We start from the raw sequence: 17,887 nt of genomic DNA on the forward strand, positions 1-17,887 counted from the left end.
AAGAGAAAGACAAATACCATATGACATCACTTATATGTGGAATCTAAAATATGATACAAATGAACTTTTTTTTTTTTTTGGCCACACTGCATGGCTTGCAGGATCTTAGTTCCCCAACCAGGGATTGAACCCAGATCACCACAGTGAAAGTGCCAAGTCCTAACCACTGGACCGCCAGGGAACTCCCCAATACAAATGAACTTATTTACAAAACAGAAACAGACTCACAGACAAAGAAAACAAACTTATGGCTACCAAAGAGGAAGGGCAGGTGGAGGGATAAATTAGGAGTTTGGGATTAGCAGATACAAACTACTATATATAAAATAAACAACAAGGTCCTACTGTATAGCACAGGGACCTATATTCAGTATCCTGTAATAAACCATAATGGAAAAGAATATGAAAAAGAATATAACTGAGGGGCTTCCCTGGTGGCAGAGTGGTTAAGAATCCGCCTGCCAATGCAGGCCCTGGTCCAGGAAGATCCCAAATGCTGCAGAGCAACTAAGCCCATGCACCACAACTACTGAGCCTGCACTCTAGAGCCCACGAGCCACAACTACTGTGCCCACGTGCTGCAACTACTGAAGCCTGCATGCCTAGAGCCCATGCTCCGCAACAAGAGAAGCCACCACAATGAGAAGCCCGCGCACTGCAATGAAGAGTAGCCCCCACTCGCCACAGCTAGAGAAAGCCCATGCGCAGCAACCAAGACCCAAAGCAGCCAAAAATAAATAAATTTAAAAAAAAGAATATAACTGAATCACTTTACTGTACATCGGAAACTAACACAACACTGTAAATCAACTCTACTTCAATCAAAATTAAAATATTTTTAAAAAGAAGAGAACTTCATATGGGAAAAGAATCTTAAAAAAAAAAAGAGCGGGGCCTCCCTGGTGGCGCCATGGTTAAGGATCCGCCTGCCAATGCAGGAAACACAGGTTCGAGCCCTGGTCCAGGAAGATCCCACATGCCGCAGAGCAACTAAGCCCATGCCCCACAACTACTGAGCCCGTGTGCCACAATTACTGAAGCCCATGCACCTAGAGCCCATGCTCTGCAACAAGAGAAGCCACCGCAATGAGAAGCCCACGCACCGCAACGAAGAGTAGTCCCCGCTCGCTGCAACTAGAGAAAGCCCGTGCACAGCAACAAAGATACAACACAGCACCCCCACCCCAAAATATATATATATATAAATTTTTTTAAAAAAAGAAAAAGCATATGGTACAAGTTCTGGGTCACTCCTTTGAAAAAACAAAAAAGAGTGGATATATATCTATGTATAACTGATTCACTTTGCTGTACACCTGAAACTAACACAACATTGTAAATCAACTATACTCCAATAAAAATTTTTTTAAAAAGACCTTCAATTGCCTTTAATGCTACTCCGAGTTGAGGACAGAATTGTCACCACTGGGTCCAGGAACAGGGAAGTCATTGGGATCCTTGACAAGAGTAATGTCAGTGATGTGGGGCAGAGGGAATCCAGTTTACATGTGCAGAGGTGATATTAGGCCACAGAAATGATGTCAGCTCTTTCAGGAGTTTTGTTGTAGAGAGGAGCATAAAAATGTGGTAGCAGCTGGAGGGGAATGTGAGGTAAAGGGAGGGATTTTTTTTGTTTTTTAAACAGGAGATACTAGAGAAAGAATGACCCAACAGGGCAGAAGAAATGGATGACTGAGGAAACTGAGAAGGTAATTGTAGGAGCAAAGTCCATCCCGCTGATCTCATTAGTTCTAATAGGTCAGTCAGGTGAGTCTCTTGACTTCTTAGGTATATAATTATATCCATTGAAAGGGAACCTGAAAAAAATTATAGCACTTTTTAAGTAAGTGATCGTCGTAAAAGTCAGTACAGTGGTTTGGAGGGCATATAGAGGGGCAACTGGTCGACTGAAAAAAGTTCTACTTCTTGAGCTGGGTGATGGAAACAGGATTATTTGCTTTTTAATAATTCAATAAGATTCAGTTTTCTGCTTCTGTGTGCTACTTGACAAGAAAAAGACTGATGAAAAACAAAATAAATTATAAAAAAATAACATTTTGAGCCTTTCAATATTTAAACCTTATACCTATTTGTTTTTCATCCCATTCTATTAGTAGGGATGTCAGAACAATTTTCAATGATTAACATCCTGTTTTGTTCCAGACTTTAATGGGAATGTTTCTAATGTTTCAATTAAGAATCGTATCTGCTATAGGTATTATGTTAATGAAATTTTCTTTTATTTCAGACTATAAAGGGGTTTTTCTTAGAAACAGATGTAAAATTTTATCAAGTGAATTGTTGGCATTTACTGAAATGATCACAGCTCTACTTTTTTTGGTCCATTAATGTAATGAATTACATGAAAATATTTCCTAATGTTAAATTATCCTTGCATCCATGAGATACTCACCTTGATCATGATAGGTTTTTTAAATATGTATTTTTATATATTTTTAATACATTTTTATATATCTGAATTTTATTTGCTGGCATTTTGTTTAGAATTTTTGCATCCATATTAATAAATAAGATTGGCCTATAGTTTCCTTTTGTGTGTGACTGTTCTTATCCAGTTTTGCTATCTCTGTAGAAATAACTCAGAAATTTCCCACCATTTTCTGTTGCCTTGAGGTAGAGATGGCGTAGTTCTTTTATTACCTTTTCAATGTGAATGTTAGTCTTTTAAGGTTTTCTGCCTCTTTCTGGGTTTAGTTTTGAGTCTTTTCATAGAAAAATTTTTTTTCAGTTTCCATGTGGTTATGTTCTTCTGGTTTTCCTCCGTTCTAAATTCTTTTCTTTACTGCTCCTGAGTCAAAAAATGTGTCTGTATGATTTCTACTTATGGAAATTTATTAGGATGTCTGTGGCTCATCACATTATCTATTGTTATGGATGTTATATTAAATTTGAAGAGAATGTGAATTCTTCATTTGGGGGTATGTAATAATCAGGGCAGAGTAAGCAATCCTACAGTAATGAATCCCTTTATTATGTTAACACAATAAAAGTTTACGTCTCTCTCACTCTAAGTCCAACATGTATTGTGTGACTCCAGGGAAGCTCCTCTGCATGTGGTTCTCTGTGTGGTTACTCAGGGATTTGAGCAACTTCATCCTGTGGCTCTGCCACCTCAAGCTATGGCTGTCACACAAAGAGAAGGAAGGGTGTCATAGTGGTATGTCAGCTCTTAAATGCTTTGGCCCAGAATTGATACTTGTCATCGCTGTTCTCATTTCATTGGCTATAACTAATCACATTGCTCTTCCTTATAACAAGAGAGCTTTGAAGTCTAGTCTTCTGTTAAGTCCAGGAAGAAGATAAGAACGAAATATGGAAAGCCTAAATATTCTTTTTTTTTTAATTTATCTTTGGCTGTATTGGGTCTTCGTTGCTGTGCGTAGGCTTTCTCTAGTTGTGGTGAGCAGGGGCTACTCTTCGTTGTGCTGTGTGGGCTTCTCACTGCAGTGGCTTCTCTTGTTGCAGAGCACGGGGTCTAGGCACGCGGGCTTCAGTAGTAGTGGTGTGTGGGCTCAGTAGTTATGGTTCACGGGCTCTAGAGCGGAGGCTCAGTAGTTGTGGCACATGGGCTTAGTTGCTCCGCAGCATGTGGGATCTTCCAGGACCAGGGCTTGAACCCGTGACCCGAGTTGGCAGGCGGATTCTTAACCACTGCACCACCAGGGAAGTCCCCCAAATATTCTTTACTGTAGAGTACAAAGGTCTATATATGTATGCATTCAGAGCATAGGAGTTAAAAGCTGGACTGTTGAGCCATACACAGTCTTGTCATTTACTCAGCTGTGTGACCTGAAGCAAGTTACTTACATTTTCCATGACTTGGTTTTCCCACCTGTAAAATGAAGATAGTAACATGCCTGTCCCAGAGGACTGTTATAAGGATTAAAAGAGTTCATACTTATAAAGTATTTAGAATAATGCCTGGCACATAGATTTGATAAATAATTAAAATATATAACATCAACATTTAAAAATATTGTTATTCATATTCTCTATGTCTTTACTTTTAATTTACTTTGATTTTTTTTTAACTTGGTTTGTCCATTTCTGAGAGGTAAGTTTAAGTTTCCTACAATAAAAATTCTCCTTGTATTTCTAATAAAATTTGCATTATATTTGTTCCCACTACTATTTGGTATTCTAAAGTTTATGACTGTTACATCTTATTAATTGTATCACTTATAGTTTATAAAATAGCCCAGGTATCTTTTTTTTTTGCTGTTAATTTTATTCTTAGTTTTTCAATTCCTGCTTTCTATTTTATCACTTACCTAGTTTATCTTTATCCACCCCTTTATTGAGTGTTGTTTGTTTTAGGTTTGTCTCTCGTAAACAAAATAAAACTTGATCTTGTCTCTGAGAAAAATCTTTATCTTTTAATAATGGGATCTAACTCATTCATATCATGGGTATATTTAGTCCTAAAATGTATATTTATTTTTCTTTCCTAACCTGATTTTGCTGGATAGATCAAAGTTTCTTTGATCCTTTTTTTTTAAACTAGTGGTTTAGCAATTCCACATCTTTTTTTTTATTTCAATAGTAACCACTTTTGAATGCTTGACATACTTAAATGTATATAATCCTAACAACACCAAGATTAGTCAGTATCCATAACCTTTCTCCTTAATAAGACAAGGCACTTGGAATGCTCTTACTTCTGTTTTAACTCTGCCCACTCCACCCTGAACCTCCTAATGTCTCATTCATTTGTTCAACAATTCTTTACTGAGCTTCAACCATGTGTTGCAATCATCTGGAATTTTAGTCACAAGTTGTTAGTACATTAACATTTAACAATTGCATCAAATGCCCCATTAACTTCATCACTGATTATTTGAGATTTTTTTTTTTTTTTTTTTTTTTTTTGGTTGCACCACGCAGCATGCTGCAGGATCCTAGTTTCCCAACCAGGGATCGAACCTGTGCCCCTGCAGTGGAAGAACAGAGTCCCAACCACTGGACCACCAGGGAAGTCCCGGTGATTATTTGATCTTAACTGACACATTTCCTGATTTATTGGTTCATTGCTTGTAGAGGATATTACTGTTTCTATGCTTTGCATCTATTTCTTCTTCTTCCATTAACTGAACCCCGGTTTTCCTCTGGAGACCCACAGCTCTCCCAGTCTCAGTCTATTTGCTTTGGGTGGACCTCATTCTACCTGCTCCCTACCCAGTCCTAGGGTAGCCACATGACTCTAAACAGCTGATCAGAGTACTGTAAGCCGTTAGCCAGATTAATCGGTTCAGTGATGGGTCAATATGAGCCAATGAGAATCAGGCCTAAGACTTGTTTCTAATTTAGAAGAAGATTCTATTTCTTATCTTTAACCTTGGAGGATAAAAGCCTGGAGTTAATGGAAGTTAGCCAGTGGAGAATGACACCAACGTGAAGAAGAGTACTACTGAAACATGAAGAGAAAGTAGGACTAATGACTTTGTTTGAATGTCTGGAACCAGCCATACCCGAAGCTTGCCCCCTTTTTTTTTATTAAACCAAAGGCTATGTTACCATGAATTTATTTTTTATCTTCTTGAAGTAAATCCTTGACTTTTTTTTTTTTTTTCCAGAAAGACTGCATGGGTATTATACTTTCAGAATACTCACACAAGGCAAAGTGTTCCAATTCTGGAGACTTGCTGTCTTTGTCATTTCATGTGTCTCCTTGGGAAAAATAAGTAAAACTGATACAGCATTTCACATGATGGCAGTTCAATGCTCGATATGATAGATGTAGGAAAGGAAGAATTTTTAGGTAAGAAAATGGGCTTTATAGTCAGACAAATTTCAATTCAAATTCCAATTCTTCCACTTACTATCTCTGTGATCATCAAAAAATTTCTCAACCTCTCTGAACCTTTCTTCATCCAGAAAACAAAGATGATATTATCTCCCTTGAGAGACTGTTGTATTAGTAAGACTATGTATGTAAATTCCCCAGATCAGGTCCTAGCACTCAATAATTGGAAGTTTCCTTCTTCTTCCTTTCCTTATGGCTCTTCAATATAAACTAGAATATCACCACAGACAGGAACATTTATTTTAATACATGTCTTAACTCTAAAACCTTAATACAAATAGCTAATCAAAGTCTGAAAAGTAACAATAGCATTCGTGATCTGCACAATTATTTTTAAAAGTTGTAGTCCCAAGATGCCACACTTCTAAGATAGCCAAAGTCATGTTGAATTTTTAGTTTTGAGTCATTAAATAATATATCAAATGTGGGTGTATACTGTGTATACTGTATGGAATGTACGGAGGACTTTCTCTTTTTTGTGCAGTAAGACCTCAGATGTTAGAAGCCATATGGGGTTCTATCCATTTTCAGATGGAATTAATTTGATGATGCAAAGAGATGAGGAGAGAGATCAGGTCACACATAATCTCCTGAGTCCTCAAGATCTAAATCCACTAAATCTCCCTCCAAAAACATTAATCTTTACAACATGGTGCCTTCAGTGATCACTCATCTCTGATAACATCCAAATGACTCACATGTAAGAGTCTGTTTACACAAGCTTTACACAGGTTTCATTCCAAATCTGCTTCAATTCTCAATTCCACTTTTAAAAATTACAATTGGGGCTTCCCTGGTGGAGCAAAGGTTAAGAATCCGTCTGCCAATGCAGGGGACACGGGTTCGCGCCGAGCCGGGAAGATCCCACATGCCGCGGAGCAACTAAGCCCGTGTGCCACAACTCATGAGCCTGCGCTCTAGAGCCGAGCCCGCGAGCCACAACTACTGAAGCCCTGAAGCACGCGCGCCTAGAGCCCGAGCTCCACAAGAAGAGAAGCCACCACAATGAGAAGCCTGCACATCACAATGAAGAGTAGCCCCCGCTCGCTGCAACTAGAGAAAGCCCACGTGCAGCAAAGAAGACCCAATGCAGCTATAAAAAAAAACAAAACAACTTACAATTGGAAACTCTGTTTATCATTTGAACATCTTTGCTTCAACACATTACTCCAAAAAACGCTGGCTTGTGGTCAAACACATTGAGCAAAACAAGCCCAGTTAGTATTGGTCATGACAAAGCCTTCTACTTGCTGTGCATTATAACTTGCCTGAAGTCACACAGGCAGTGACAGAGGGGGGCCAGAATCCAAGACCTCAATTAACCCAGAGAATTTTTCACCTCCATGTACCACAAAATTTCAAAAAAAAATGGACTAAGGAACCCAAAGGATTTATTCCCTTTTTTAGTTTCTTCAGGTTTCTAGACTTCTTTGACTTTGGGCTCTGAGTCATATGGAAACCTCCTAGTCCATTATTGAGAAGTAATTATGAAAGCACCCAATACCATCTGAAGGACCCAAGACATTCTAAATCCAGGGAGCATGATTTACAAAAGACAATGCGAATGGTGCTCCCTGGAGTTGTGCAATATAGCATTCCTGCTCAAGTTAATAAAGCAAACAGTGTGAGAAAATGCCACTATTAGGAAGTGCTGGCTATTCAGATTTTTAGGGCGAGAGAGACTATCTTATAGCATGAGAAACAACTGTGCTTGAAGAAACAGGGCCCATTGCCTGGGCACACTTGGTTTCCCCCAGTATCTGCTGTCTTAATGTTTGCTTTGTACTGTTTAAACAGGCATTATCACCCCTCTCATTCAATGCAACTAGTCATTCCTCCTACAAGTCAAATAGCATTTGCTGGGGCTGCAGAAAGCAAAGCCAGTACCATTTGTCTAATTAATGATCTCTGAAGCTTCTATGAAAGGGTATCACTGAGTCTGCATCAGGGAAAATGAGCAAACTTGATGATTAACATCCCTTCTCCTTTGTTTCTCCAACTGAGCTCAAGACAGTGTGGCCAAGCTTTCACAATCATCAGGAAGATTCTGAAAGACTCTAAAAGTGACCACCTGGAAGAGGCAAGAGAGGAAGGTATACCATTCAGACAGACAAGGAATGCCACTCCTGGAGTTCCACAGGGTCAGAAAGGAGAGATAGAAAAATTCTATCTACATGGCATTAATACCCCAGACCCCACCCTGGAAGAGGTTAGTTGGGGGCACATTTTCTTAGGTGCCAGATATTAGAAGACTTTATAGACTCTATTACAGCAGAAGTTAATCCAAAAAGTCCCAGTCCTTCCCTAGAGACAGAGGAGCAGCCATGCCCTTAATCTGCCTTTAGTCATCACCGGGGGCTCTGGTTTATGTGTTACATAACATTTTCCTCAGAGGGCAACAAAGCCACTGATAATCAGATGCATTAATAACTTGGATGTGACCTGCTAAGTAGGTGTTTGATACACAGAAGCGGCCAAGAGGACTCACACCAAAGCATGGCCAGGAAAAGGAAGCCTCAGACAACCCCGAGCAGGCTTTGTACTCCGTGGATGATATGGGTAAATACAGGTCACACAGACACTTAGCAAGTTCAAAGCCACTTCAAAACACCACTGAGAGCCTCTCATCAGCTGCACAGCGAGCTGCTCCATTCCTTCCTCTACAGACTGTGGTCGTGCTCACCCTATTGAGTCATGGAGATACACTCCCAGGTGTGCACCTGGACAAAGGCAAAGAAGAGGAAGTTCCACACGTGGCCCTCCTCTCTGCCAACTGGCCCACATGTGCAGCAGACATGGTTATTGTTTGCCTCTGTAATAAAGTCATTGAATAAAGTTTGTAGAGCTTTAAATCAGCCTCATAAGTGTCACCAGGCAACTCCTCCAAGAAAGGTAGGGGGGATGGTGACGTACAGAATTCCGGGGACACAGTAAAAAGACCAGTGTGTTGCTTGAAAAGGCCTTGCACTGGAAATGCTATGAAGTCACAAACTTTGTGCTAACCTTGAAATCCAATCAATACAACAGACTTGGAAGAGGCCTAAGCAAGTGAGGGGTCCTTAAACCAGTGGTCCCCAAACTTTGCTGTTCATGAGAACCACTTGGGGAGATTTAAATTCCTGATGCCCAGTTTGCACCCCATACCAATCGGAATGTCTGGAGGTGAGAGCCAGGCATCAGTTTTGTTTTGTTTTGTTTTGTTTTTGCGGTATGCGGGCCTCTCACTGTGGTAGCCTCTCCCGCTGCGGAGCACAGGCTCCGGACGCGCAGGCTCAGCGGCCATGGCTCACGGGCCCAGCCGCTCCGCAGCATGTGGGGTCCTCCTGGACCGGGGCACGAACCTGTGTCCCCTGCATCGACAGGTGGACTCTCAACCACTGCGCCACCAGGGAAGCCCCAGTATATTCTTTTAAACATTTAAAGATCCCTAGGTGATTCCTATGTTCGTCAAAGTTTGGGAACCACTGCTTTAAGTTTACGCTTTATTAGCTTCAGGTAAGGCTACCTCTGGAAATGGAGCATAGTTTTCATTCATTTATTTAACATTTGTGGAACAACTGCCACATTCCAAGCACTGTATCCCCAGCACTTGGCATTGTGCCTGACACGTAGCTGGCGATCACTAAATGCTTGCTGAATGTATCAATGAACACTACTTAGGCAGTCTCTCCTGTTTCACAGAGGAGACTGGTTGTACACTAGATCTGGAATTCTCCAGTTTTTCTTTTCCTTTAGATGTGTCAGCTTTTAACCCCAAGATAAAGATCCTTCATGGCTCCACCATACATATTAGGTGGTCCCTATGGATTCTAGATACAAAAGATGTCAGCCAGCAAGCCTCCTGAAATGTAATGAAATATCTTTTTCATCTATTGTCCTCCTCTTTGTTTTCTTGGAAATGAATCTATGTGGAGAAATACTGAGTATATCTGACTATAGAAATTCCAAAAGGAGTCTGTAAGGATTCTCACTTATCTGCTAAAACTTTGGCAACTCCATCTCCTCTGACTCTTTCCCCATGGTACAGGGTCTCAAAATTCAACTCACACTGCAGGATGAATTGGGAGATTAGGATTGACATATACACACTAATCTGTATAAAATAGATAACTAATAAGAAGCTGCTGTATAAAAAAATAAAATTCAAAAAAAAAGAAGGTATCTTATAATAAATTCAGGTTTAACTAAAATTATATTTGACCTTAAAAAAAATTCAACTCACATTGTTACTCAGATGTGGAGAGAAAAAGTAACAACTTCATTTTGTTACCATAACAAATCTGATATTTCTCTGGATCCCCATCTGTTATTAGCAGGAAAATTAAAAAACCAAAGATCCAATTCTGTTTAAATTCACTCTGGTCCAATAATTTAAATAGGCCCTTCAAGACTGTGCAATCTTTCACTAAAAAAAAAAATTTAAAGGCTGGGTGTCTCACAAACTGCCTCCTAAGATGCTGTCCAGGTGTGGAGAGGAGGGGTGTAGCTGAGACCTCAGGGTGGATGTGAAGATTATGTTCTTTCCAACTCTGACCTCTTAGCTTCCGGAGTGCTTGTGCTTCACCATCATTTGAGGTTGTGTCCTACAGCTTCTGTAAGTTCAGGATTTTGTCTCTTTGGGCTTGGGTCAGGCTCCATAGTGCTCCCTGAGTGACTAGGCCTCACCTCAGCTCCCACTGGCAACAAACCCTTGAGTCTCCGACATACACATCATTCCTCCAGCCTCCTGGACCAGAGCCTCCCCTCCCTCCAGCCTCTGCTGTGGCATCACCATGTTCTGCTACAGCAGGCCTGTTGGCATCTCCACTTGCTCTCAGAGCCTCCCTCTGCAGGTGGGATGTAGCCAAGCCCTCGGCTGGAGGTGCTTTCCTTACAAGATCCCATAAGAAGAGTGGGGGCAAGCATTTATCTGATGTCCTTAATTGTCATGGAGGATGGGCAACAGTGAAAGGGAGCTTGCTGTTGGGCCTGCATTTAACTGCAAGGATCTATCTACCCACAAAGGGACCTATACACCTCTTATAGTTATGTAAGTCTCAAGAGAGGCCCAAATCTCTGACTAGCATGTAACTTGGAGAAGTGAAAGTATATCATTTCAGGAGAAGTGACATGGACTCTGACTTTTGGAAACTAATGGAATAAACGTCTATTAACTAGCTCTGTTTTCTTCCTGTCTTGAATTGTCAACTTTTTAGTCCCACTGAGCACAGTGCTTACTTACTTAACACATGGCAAGTTCAACACATTACAACATAACAGGGCACGAATGAATGAGAAGTGTTCATCCACAATTCAGTTTCTCTCTTACTGGTTCAGTAAACTCCAACAAAGCACTTACTGATCATATACTGGACGTCTATCCCTGATTAAAGATGTGACAAGAGACCTGTGTTTTATGAACATCCATTTTCTCTCACAGAAGACAAAATCCTCTGCCACTAAAATACTTCAAGGCTCAACAGCAATGTTAACAGAAATCAACATGAGCATGTAGGGTGAGAGAACTGGTCCAGAGTGATGGTACAGGCTAAAAAGAATTGAGCTCAAATTTCAGAGCCGGAAAAGAAATAGATTTTAACCAAAGATAAGTAGTTCCCAAACTCAGGATGTGGCAAATAAACTCATGGCAGCTCCTCTGTGGTAGAAGTAGACACAGACAAAAATCACTAGACCAGGGCTTCCCTGGTGGCGCAGTGGTTAAGAATCCGCCTGCCAATGCAGGGGACATGGGTTCGAGCCCTGGTCTGGGAAGATCCCACATGCCGCGGAGCAACTAAGCCCGTGCGCCAAAACTACTGAGCCTGCGCTCTAGAGCCTGTGAGCCACAACTACTGAGCCCACATGCCACAACTACAGAGGCCGGACGCCTAGAGCCCGTGCTCTGCAACAAGAGAAGCCACCGCAATGAGTAGCCCCCGCTCGCCGCAACCAGAGAAAAGCCCGCGCACAGCAACAAAGACCCAACACAGCAAAAAATAAAATTAATAAAATTTTTTTAAAAACCACTAGACCAACCCAATTCATCTGATGACAATCACAGCAGCTAAAAAAAAAACCCTTTCTGTTCCCTCTGCATTTATTTCCAGGAGCAGATGCTCATGGCTTCACAGACAACCCTCTGTGTGTATCCTGCTTCCAATGCCCAGTGTTTCTGTTCTGTTTGGAATTATTTAGGCCTTTAAACATTAGACTCTCTTCCCATACCTGCCTCCTCCCCACCGTCCAATTGCTTTCTTCTGGTCCTTTATATCCAGAATTGCAAAAGAAAATAAATATCTCAGCTCCCACTGGCTACAAACCCCTGAATCTCTTTCTCATCACTTTTCCAGATGAGAGGTTCGGAGGGGAGGCAAGAGAGGAAGAATTTTTTTTTTCCTTTTCAATTAATTTCCATTTCTTTCAAGTCTGAGTAAACTCTGGGCACAGAGCAACCAGGATGATATGATTATGGAAACTATTAATCTCTCCATCAAAGGAGAGCCAACTCATGGTTACGGAGCAGCTGGCACGTTCCTCCAAAGGGCTTCTGCAGCATGATCCTCCTGGTTTCCTTTGGGCTGTAAGTGCTCAGGGCACAACCTGTGGCAACTTCCTAAAAAGATAAAATAATCCTTGAGTGCTTTGTGAGTTGTTCTGGAAAACTGTGTGTTTTCCAGCAATTGCCCTAAAGAAATTGCCAAACCACATTAAAACATGTCCAAATAGAAAAGAAAAAGTCTACTAAGATTTTCAGATCACTCAAGACTCATCCAGAAATGTGAAATTTGGATTTTTAAAGACCATTCAGATATCACTTGACGTGGGCAACAAGCAAAGGGGTGCATTTGGAGCAGGAAGTCTCCAAGCTGCTTTAAATATTGAATATTATAATCATAAAAATTAAAGTAACTTCTATAAGTTACTTAGGACACACAGGACAGGTACCTGCTTTGTCCAAACGTAAAAAGAAATTAGAAAATTCAATTTGGGGACTTTGTTCCAGGGTCCACAACATCAGCAGAATTTTTTTTTTCCTACCAGTGGTGACAGAATACAGGCTTCTCTGTGATGGAGAAGTTACAGGACATAAGTTTGCTCCAGTAGAAGTGCTTGCTGACTGGCCACGTGACTGCTTGTTCCTGGGTAACACCAGTTGCATTGTGAAAAAAGCACACTCATAGGTTTACAAATGCCACCAGCCTTCCCAAATACAGTTCCTAGGAGAGTTAATTTCCAAAGATGCCAAATTCCTCAAATGGTATGGGGTCAGTAGGAGCCATTCAAAACAAAATTACATGATCCTACATCGAATGAGTGACTTTTATATGCACTCTCTTGAACTGTGGACTATGATAAATATAAGTTCCCCACCAACCCACACACCTTGCTTTCAACATACACTCCTTAGCGGAAGCAAGCCCATACTTCAGTAAGTCAAACTCCTCCAGAGTACAGAAAGCCTCCTTGTCCTTTCTTCTCACTATCTCGTTGTTGGAGTTTGCATGCACAATGGGCCTGAGCAGGAAATTGTCAGTTCTATGAAGGGACTGTTCCCCAAAATGCTTCAGTTTCTCATGTAATCATATAAACCCTGAATGGTAAAGGGGAAAACCCATAAAAGTAATTATAAACAGATCCCGTGATGTCAAAGGAAAAGCAGCTAGAGTTTAATAAGGCTTTCTTTTATTACAATAGACTTGACGTCATTATTTATTATTTCCAATACTAAAACACAAAGACACTTGCTACATTGTGGACTAGGATGAAAAGGACATGTGGACTTTCCTGAGTATTTTAATATCCTCTTATTGACAATAGATAGAAGATCTGAACAAGGACTGGAAACAGGAAATGATTTTAGTGATTTCATTACAGTAATAGAGAAAAGCACTTCCAATGGCAGAGATTGGCAGATGGTCTCCTACGGCTCCAACTTCTAAACAGCCTGCAGGTCAACAAGCCCAGTATTGATACAAGCTCAGTATGTAATTAACTAGGCGTCCTAGTGAGCAGAAATGTTTTTATAAATATATGCTGTAGCCTTAGCAGTGGAACAGAGGAAGCTGGTGTTTAAAAGTTAATCTAAAACCATTGCACAGGAAAGGTATTTAGAGGCAGCAAGAGGCATACAGTAAGACTGCAGCTAGAGATGTTGATATGATTTGTACTTGATGTTCTGGTACAAATCACATTTGCAATGAAGTATCAAATATGGTGTATTTTACTTAATTTATCTCTGGTGAAAAATAAATGTGGTTGTAGAATTTTCAGATTTTTGAGACTTTTCAGACCTCATTCAAGAAAACCTAAAAAGCTTTGTAATATATTTTGAAATCATAAGTGCGATGCCTCCAGCTTTGTTCTTTTTGCTCAAAATTGCTTTGGCTGGAGTCTTTTATGGTTCCATACAAATTTTAGGATTTTTTTTTCTATTTCTGTAAAAAAATATCTTTGGGATTTTGATAGGGATTGCACTGAATCTGTAGATTACTTTGGGTAGTATGGCCAATTTAACAATATTATTCTTACGATTCATGATCATGGATGTCTTTCCATTTGTGTCTGCCTTAATTTCTTTTGTCACTGTTTTATAAGTTTTTAGTGTACAAGTCTTCCACCTCCTTAGTTAAGCTTATTCCTAAGTATTTTATTCTTTTTGATGGTATTATAAGTGGGATTGTTTTAAAAACAGACATATAGACCAATGGAACAGAAATAAAGAGCCCAGAAATAAACCCAAACACATACAACCAGTCTTTGACAAAGGTGTCAAGAATATACCGTGGGGGAAGGATAGTCTCTTCAGTAAGTGGTATTGGCGAAAACTGAATATCCATGTGTATAAGAATGAAAATGAACCTTTATCTTACATCATACACAAAAATTAACTCAAAATGGATAAAAACAGAAATGTAAAACCTAGACTGTAAAAACTCTTGAGAAGAAAACATGGAGGAAAGCTTCCTGACAGTGGTCTTAGCAATCATTTCTTAGATATGACACCAAGAGCACAGGCAAAAATAGTCAAGTGGGACTACGTCAAACTAAAAATCTTCTGCACAGCAAAGGAAACAATCAACAAAATGAAAAGGCAACCTACGGAATGGGAAAAAAATATTTCCAAACCATATATCTGAGAAAGAATTAATATTCAAATAGGGAAATCCTGCAACTCACTAGCAAAAAAACCCCACAAATAACCTGATTAAAAATTTGACAAAGGAATTGAATAGACATTTCTCCAAAGAAGACGTACAAATGGCCGACAGGAATATGAAAAGGTACTCAACATCATTAATCATCAGGGAAATGCAAATCAAAACCAAAATGAGATATCACTTCACACTAGTTAGGGTGGCTATTATACATATACAAGTGTTAGTAAGAAAAGATAAGGGTTAGTGAGGCTGTGGAGAAAAAGGAACCCCTGTACACTGTTGGTGAGAACGTAAATTGGTGCAGCCACTGTGGAAAACAGTATGGAGGTTCCTGAAAAAATTAAAAATAAAACCTAGTCATACCTAGACAGAATGCTGCACAAATGGAGAGCTTACACTGTTTGCAAACAGAAAGTGACATCTCAATAATATTGGGACAAGTCAATCAGGGTTACTGTGCTCCAGATCAGTCTTATCCTGACAAAGATGGAAAAAAATCATTATTTTAGGAGAAGAGTTGGGGGGTGGGGGATGAATTAACTATTCCCTTAGCTAAGTTACTTATGCTTCAGCAATCTCACTTCTGGGTATCTAACCAAAGGAACTGAAATCAGGACCTCAAAGAGGTATCTTCACTCTCATGTTAATTGCAGCATTCTTCACAAAGCCAAGACACGGAGGCAACCTAAATGCCCACTGACAGATGAAGAAAATGTAGCATATATACATACAGTGGAATACTATTCAGCCTCTAAAAAGACTGGCATACTGAGACACTGCTTACATCAACTTCATTAACATTCCATTAGCCAAAGCAAAATGACTTTGCCAAGCTCAAAATCAAAAGACAGGGAAGTATACTCCATTCACCAAGAAGCCATGGCAAGAGAATGGATACACAGAGGTGAAGAACTGAGAACAATGATCTAATCTGTATAAGCTGCATGACCTCCTCTGTTCTATGCAGACCAGCTTCTTCCCCTGTTACTCTGCAAAAAACTCTAGAATGCAAGCTCCATTTGGCAAGATTCTTGTCTTTGTCCACTACAATATTTCCAGTATGCAAATCCTGTCTGTTTAGTTGGCTGCTGTCTTCTTAGTATTTAGAACAATACTTGGTACACAGTAGACAATAAACAGGACTGGCTGCCCCGAAATAGGGTCTTCAGCCTTGCAAGTCACATGATCTTTAGAGTCCAGTGTTCCTGAACCAGTGTGATTTGCCCAGCTTGGATCAGGAATCAACCATACGCTGTAACTGGACGAAAAAATGTAGGTAGGTCAGAGACAATTTTCAGAGAAGGGGGCATGGATAAGCAGATATCCCAGATGTCTACCCCACAGGATACATATGATGACCCTTCATGATCTGGTCCGTGTCTACCTACAGGATGCAAGTATAATACAGTGGTTAAAAGAAAATGCTTTAGGGTCAGGCAGCCTGGATTCAAACCCTGGGTCAACTACTTACTGTCTATATAACTTTGGCCAAGTTACTTAGTCACTCTGAATCTTCATTTCCCTATCTGTAAAATGGAAACAATTAATTACCTTTTGATATCGTTTCAGAGTTAAATAAGAAAATATATGTAAAGATCTTTATAGAGTGCTTGGCACACAGTAAACTCTCAATAAATGGTGTCTACTTCTACCAAGCATGTAGGCCTGGTGTCTACTACATCATTCTGTATCCTCAAACTTTGTATCACATTCATTTTAATTTCCACTTTAGTTGACTGTATTAGGAGTGCACACTTAGCACAAAATAGCCAATCCACAGGCTGGTCAGTGACCCCAACTACCTGATGTACAGATCCTCTCCCTTTCAGGTCTGGTTTCAGTGTGGCATGGCCCCTTCCCAGAACTTTGTTTCTTGCCAGGGCCCTGAAGCATGGAAAATTAGAGTAAAATGAGAATGGCCTACTCCATGATGCTGCTAAATTATGTTAAGTCTTTTTTTTGGCCGCGCTGTGTGGATTACGGGATCTTATTTCCCCGACCAGGGATCAGGGCCACAGCAGTGGAAGCACCAAGTCCTGACCACTGGACCACCAGGGATTTCCCAAAATTAGGTGGTCCAGGGAATTCCCAAAATTAGGTTAAATCTTGCAGGCCTAGACTTCTAAGGAAAACACAGCTGTTAAAAAAGGGCAGTCACATGGGCACAATAATTATGATATTAGGAGTAGCCTAATAAAATCTTCGGCTTTGAAAACTAACTAGAAACCCATGGAGGCTCTTCAGCTTTTATATTATAGATGCTCCCTGAGTTGCACAAAATTTGATTTATGCAAGTTTGATTTTATGCATATTAACCTAAGGTACATCATAATATTTTAGCAACGCAGGCTTTGAATTCTACACAGAGATACAGAGCAGTCTGGCTGACGAGCAAAAACCATGAGGTAGAATGGAAGGCTGGAAACATCCACCACAAGGTCTCCTCTTGCTTCTAGTCTTAATCTGATATCTTAGGGTGCTGCTTTAGGTCTGGCCTGGCCCTCAGGACTACACTGACCCAGTCTCTTGTAGGCTTGACTAGCCCAATGAATAAGCACTTGACATAGGGAGTGTCTAATAATCTGTCCATCTCAAAAATTCTGTGATTCTGCTTCTCTCTCTTAGTCTCCTCTACCCACAAAATATACCATTAAAGATCACCAATAAGAACTTTTGTTAGTGGGACTTCCCTGGTGGCGCAGTGGTTAAGAATCCGCCTGCCAATGGAGGGGACCCAGGTTCGAGCCCTGGTCCGGGAAGATCCCACATGCCATGGAGCAACTAAGCCCGTGCACCACAACTACTGAGCCTGCACTCTAGAGCCCGTGAGCCACAACGAGAGAAGCCACTATAATGAGAGTACCTCGCACTGCAACGAAAAGTAGCCCTCACTCAACACAAAGAGGGGGCTAGACTGGAGAGAGCC

The sequence above is a fragment of the Hyperoodon ampullatus genome, assembly GCF_949752795.1.
Source record: "Hyperoodon ampullatus genome assembly, chromosome: 7".
Taxonomy (NCBI): Eukaryota; Metazoa; Chordata; class Mammalia; order Artiodactyla; family Ziphiidae; genus Hyperoodon; species Hyperoodon ampullatus.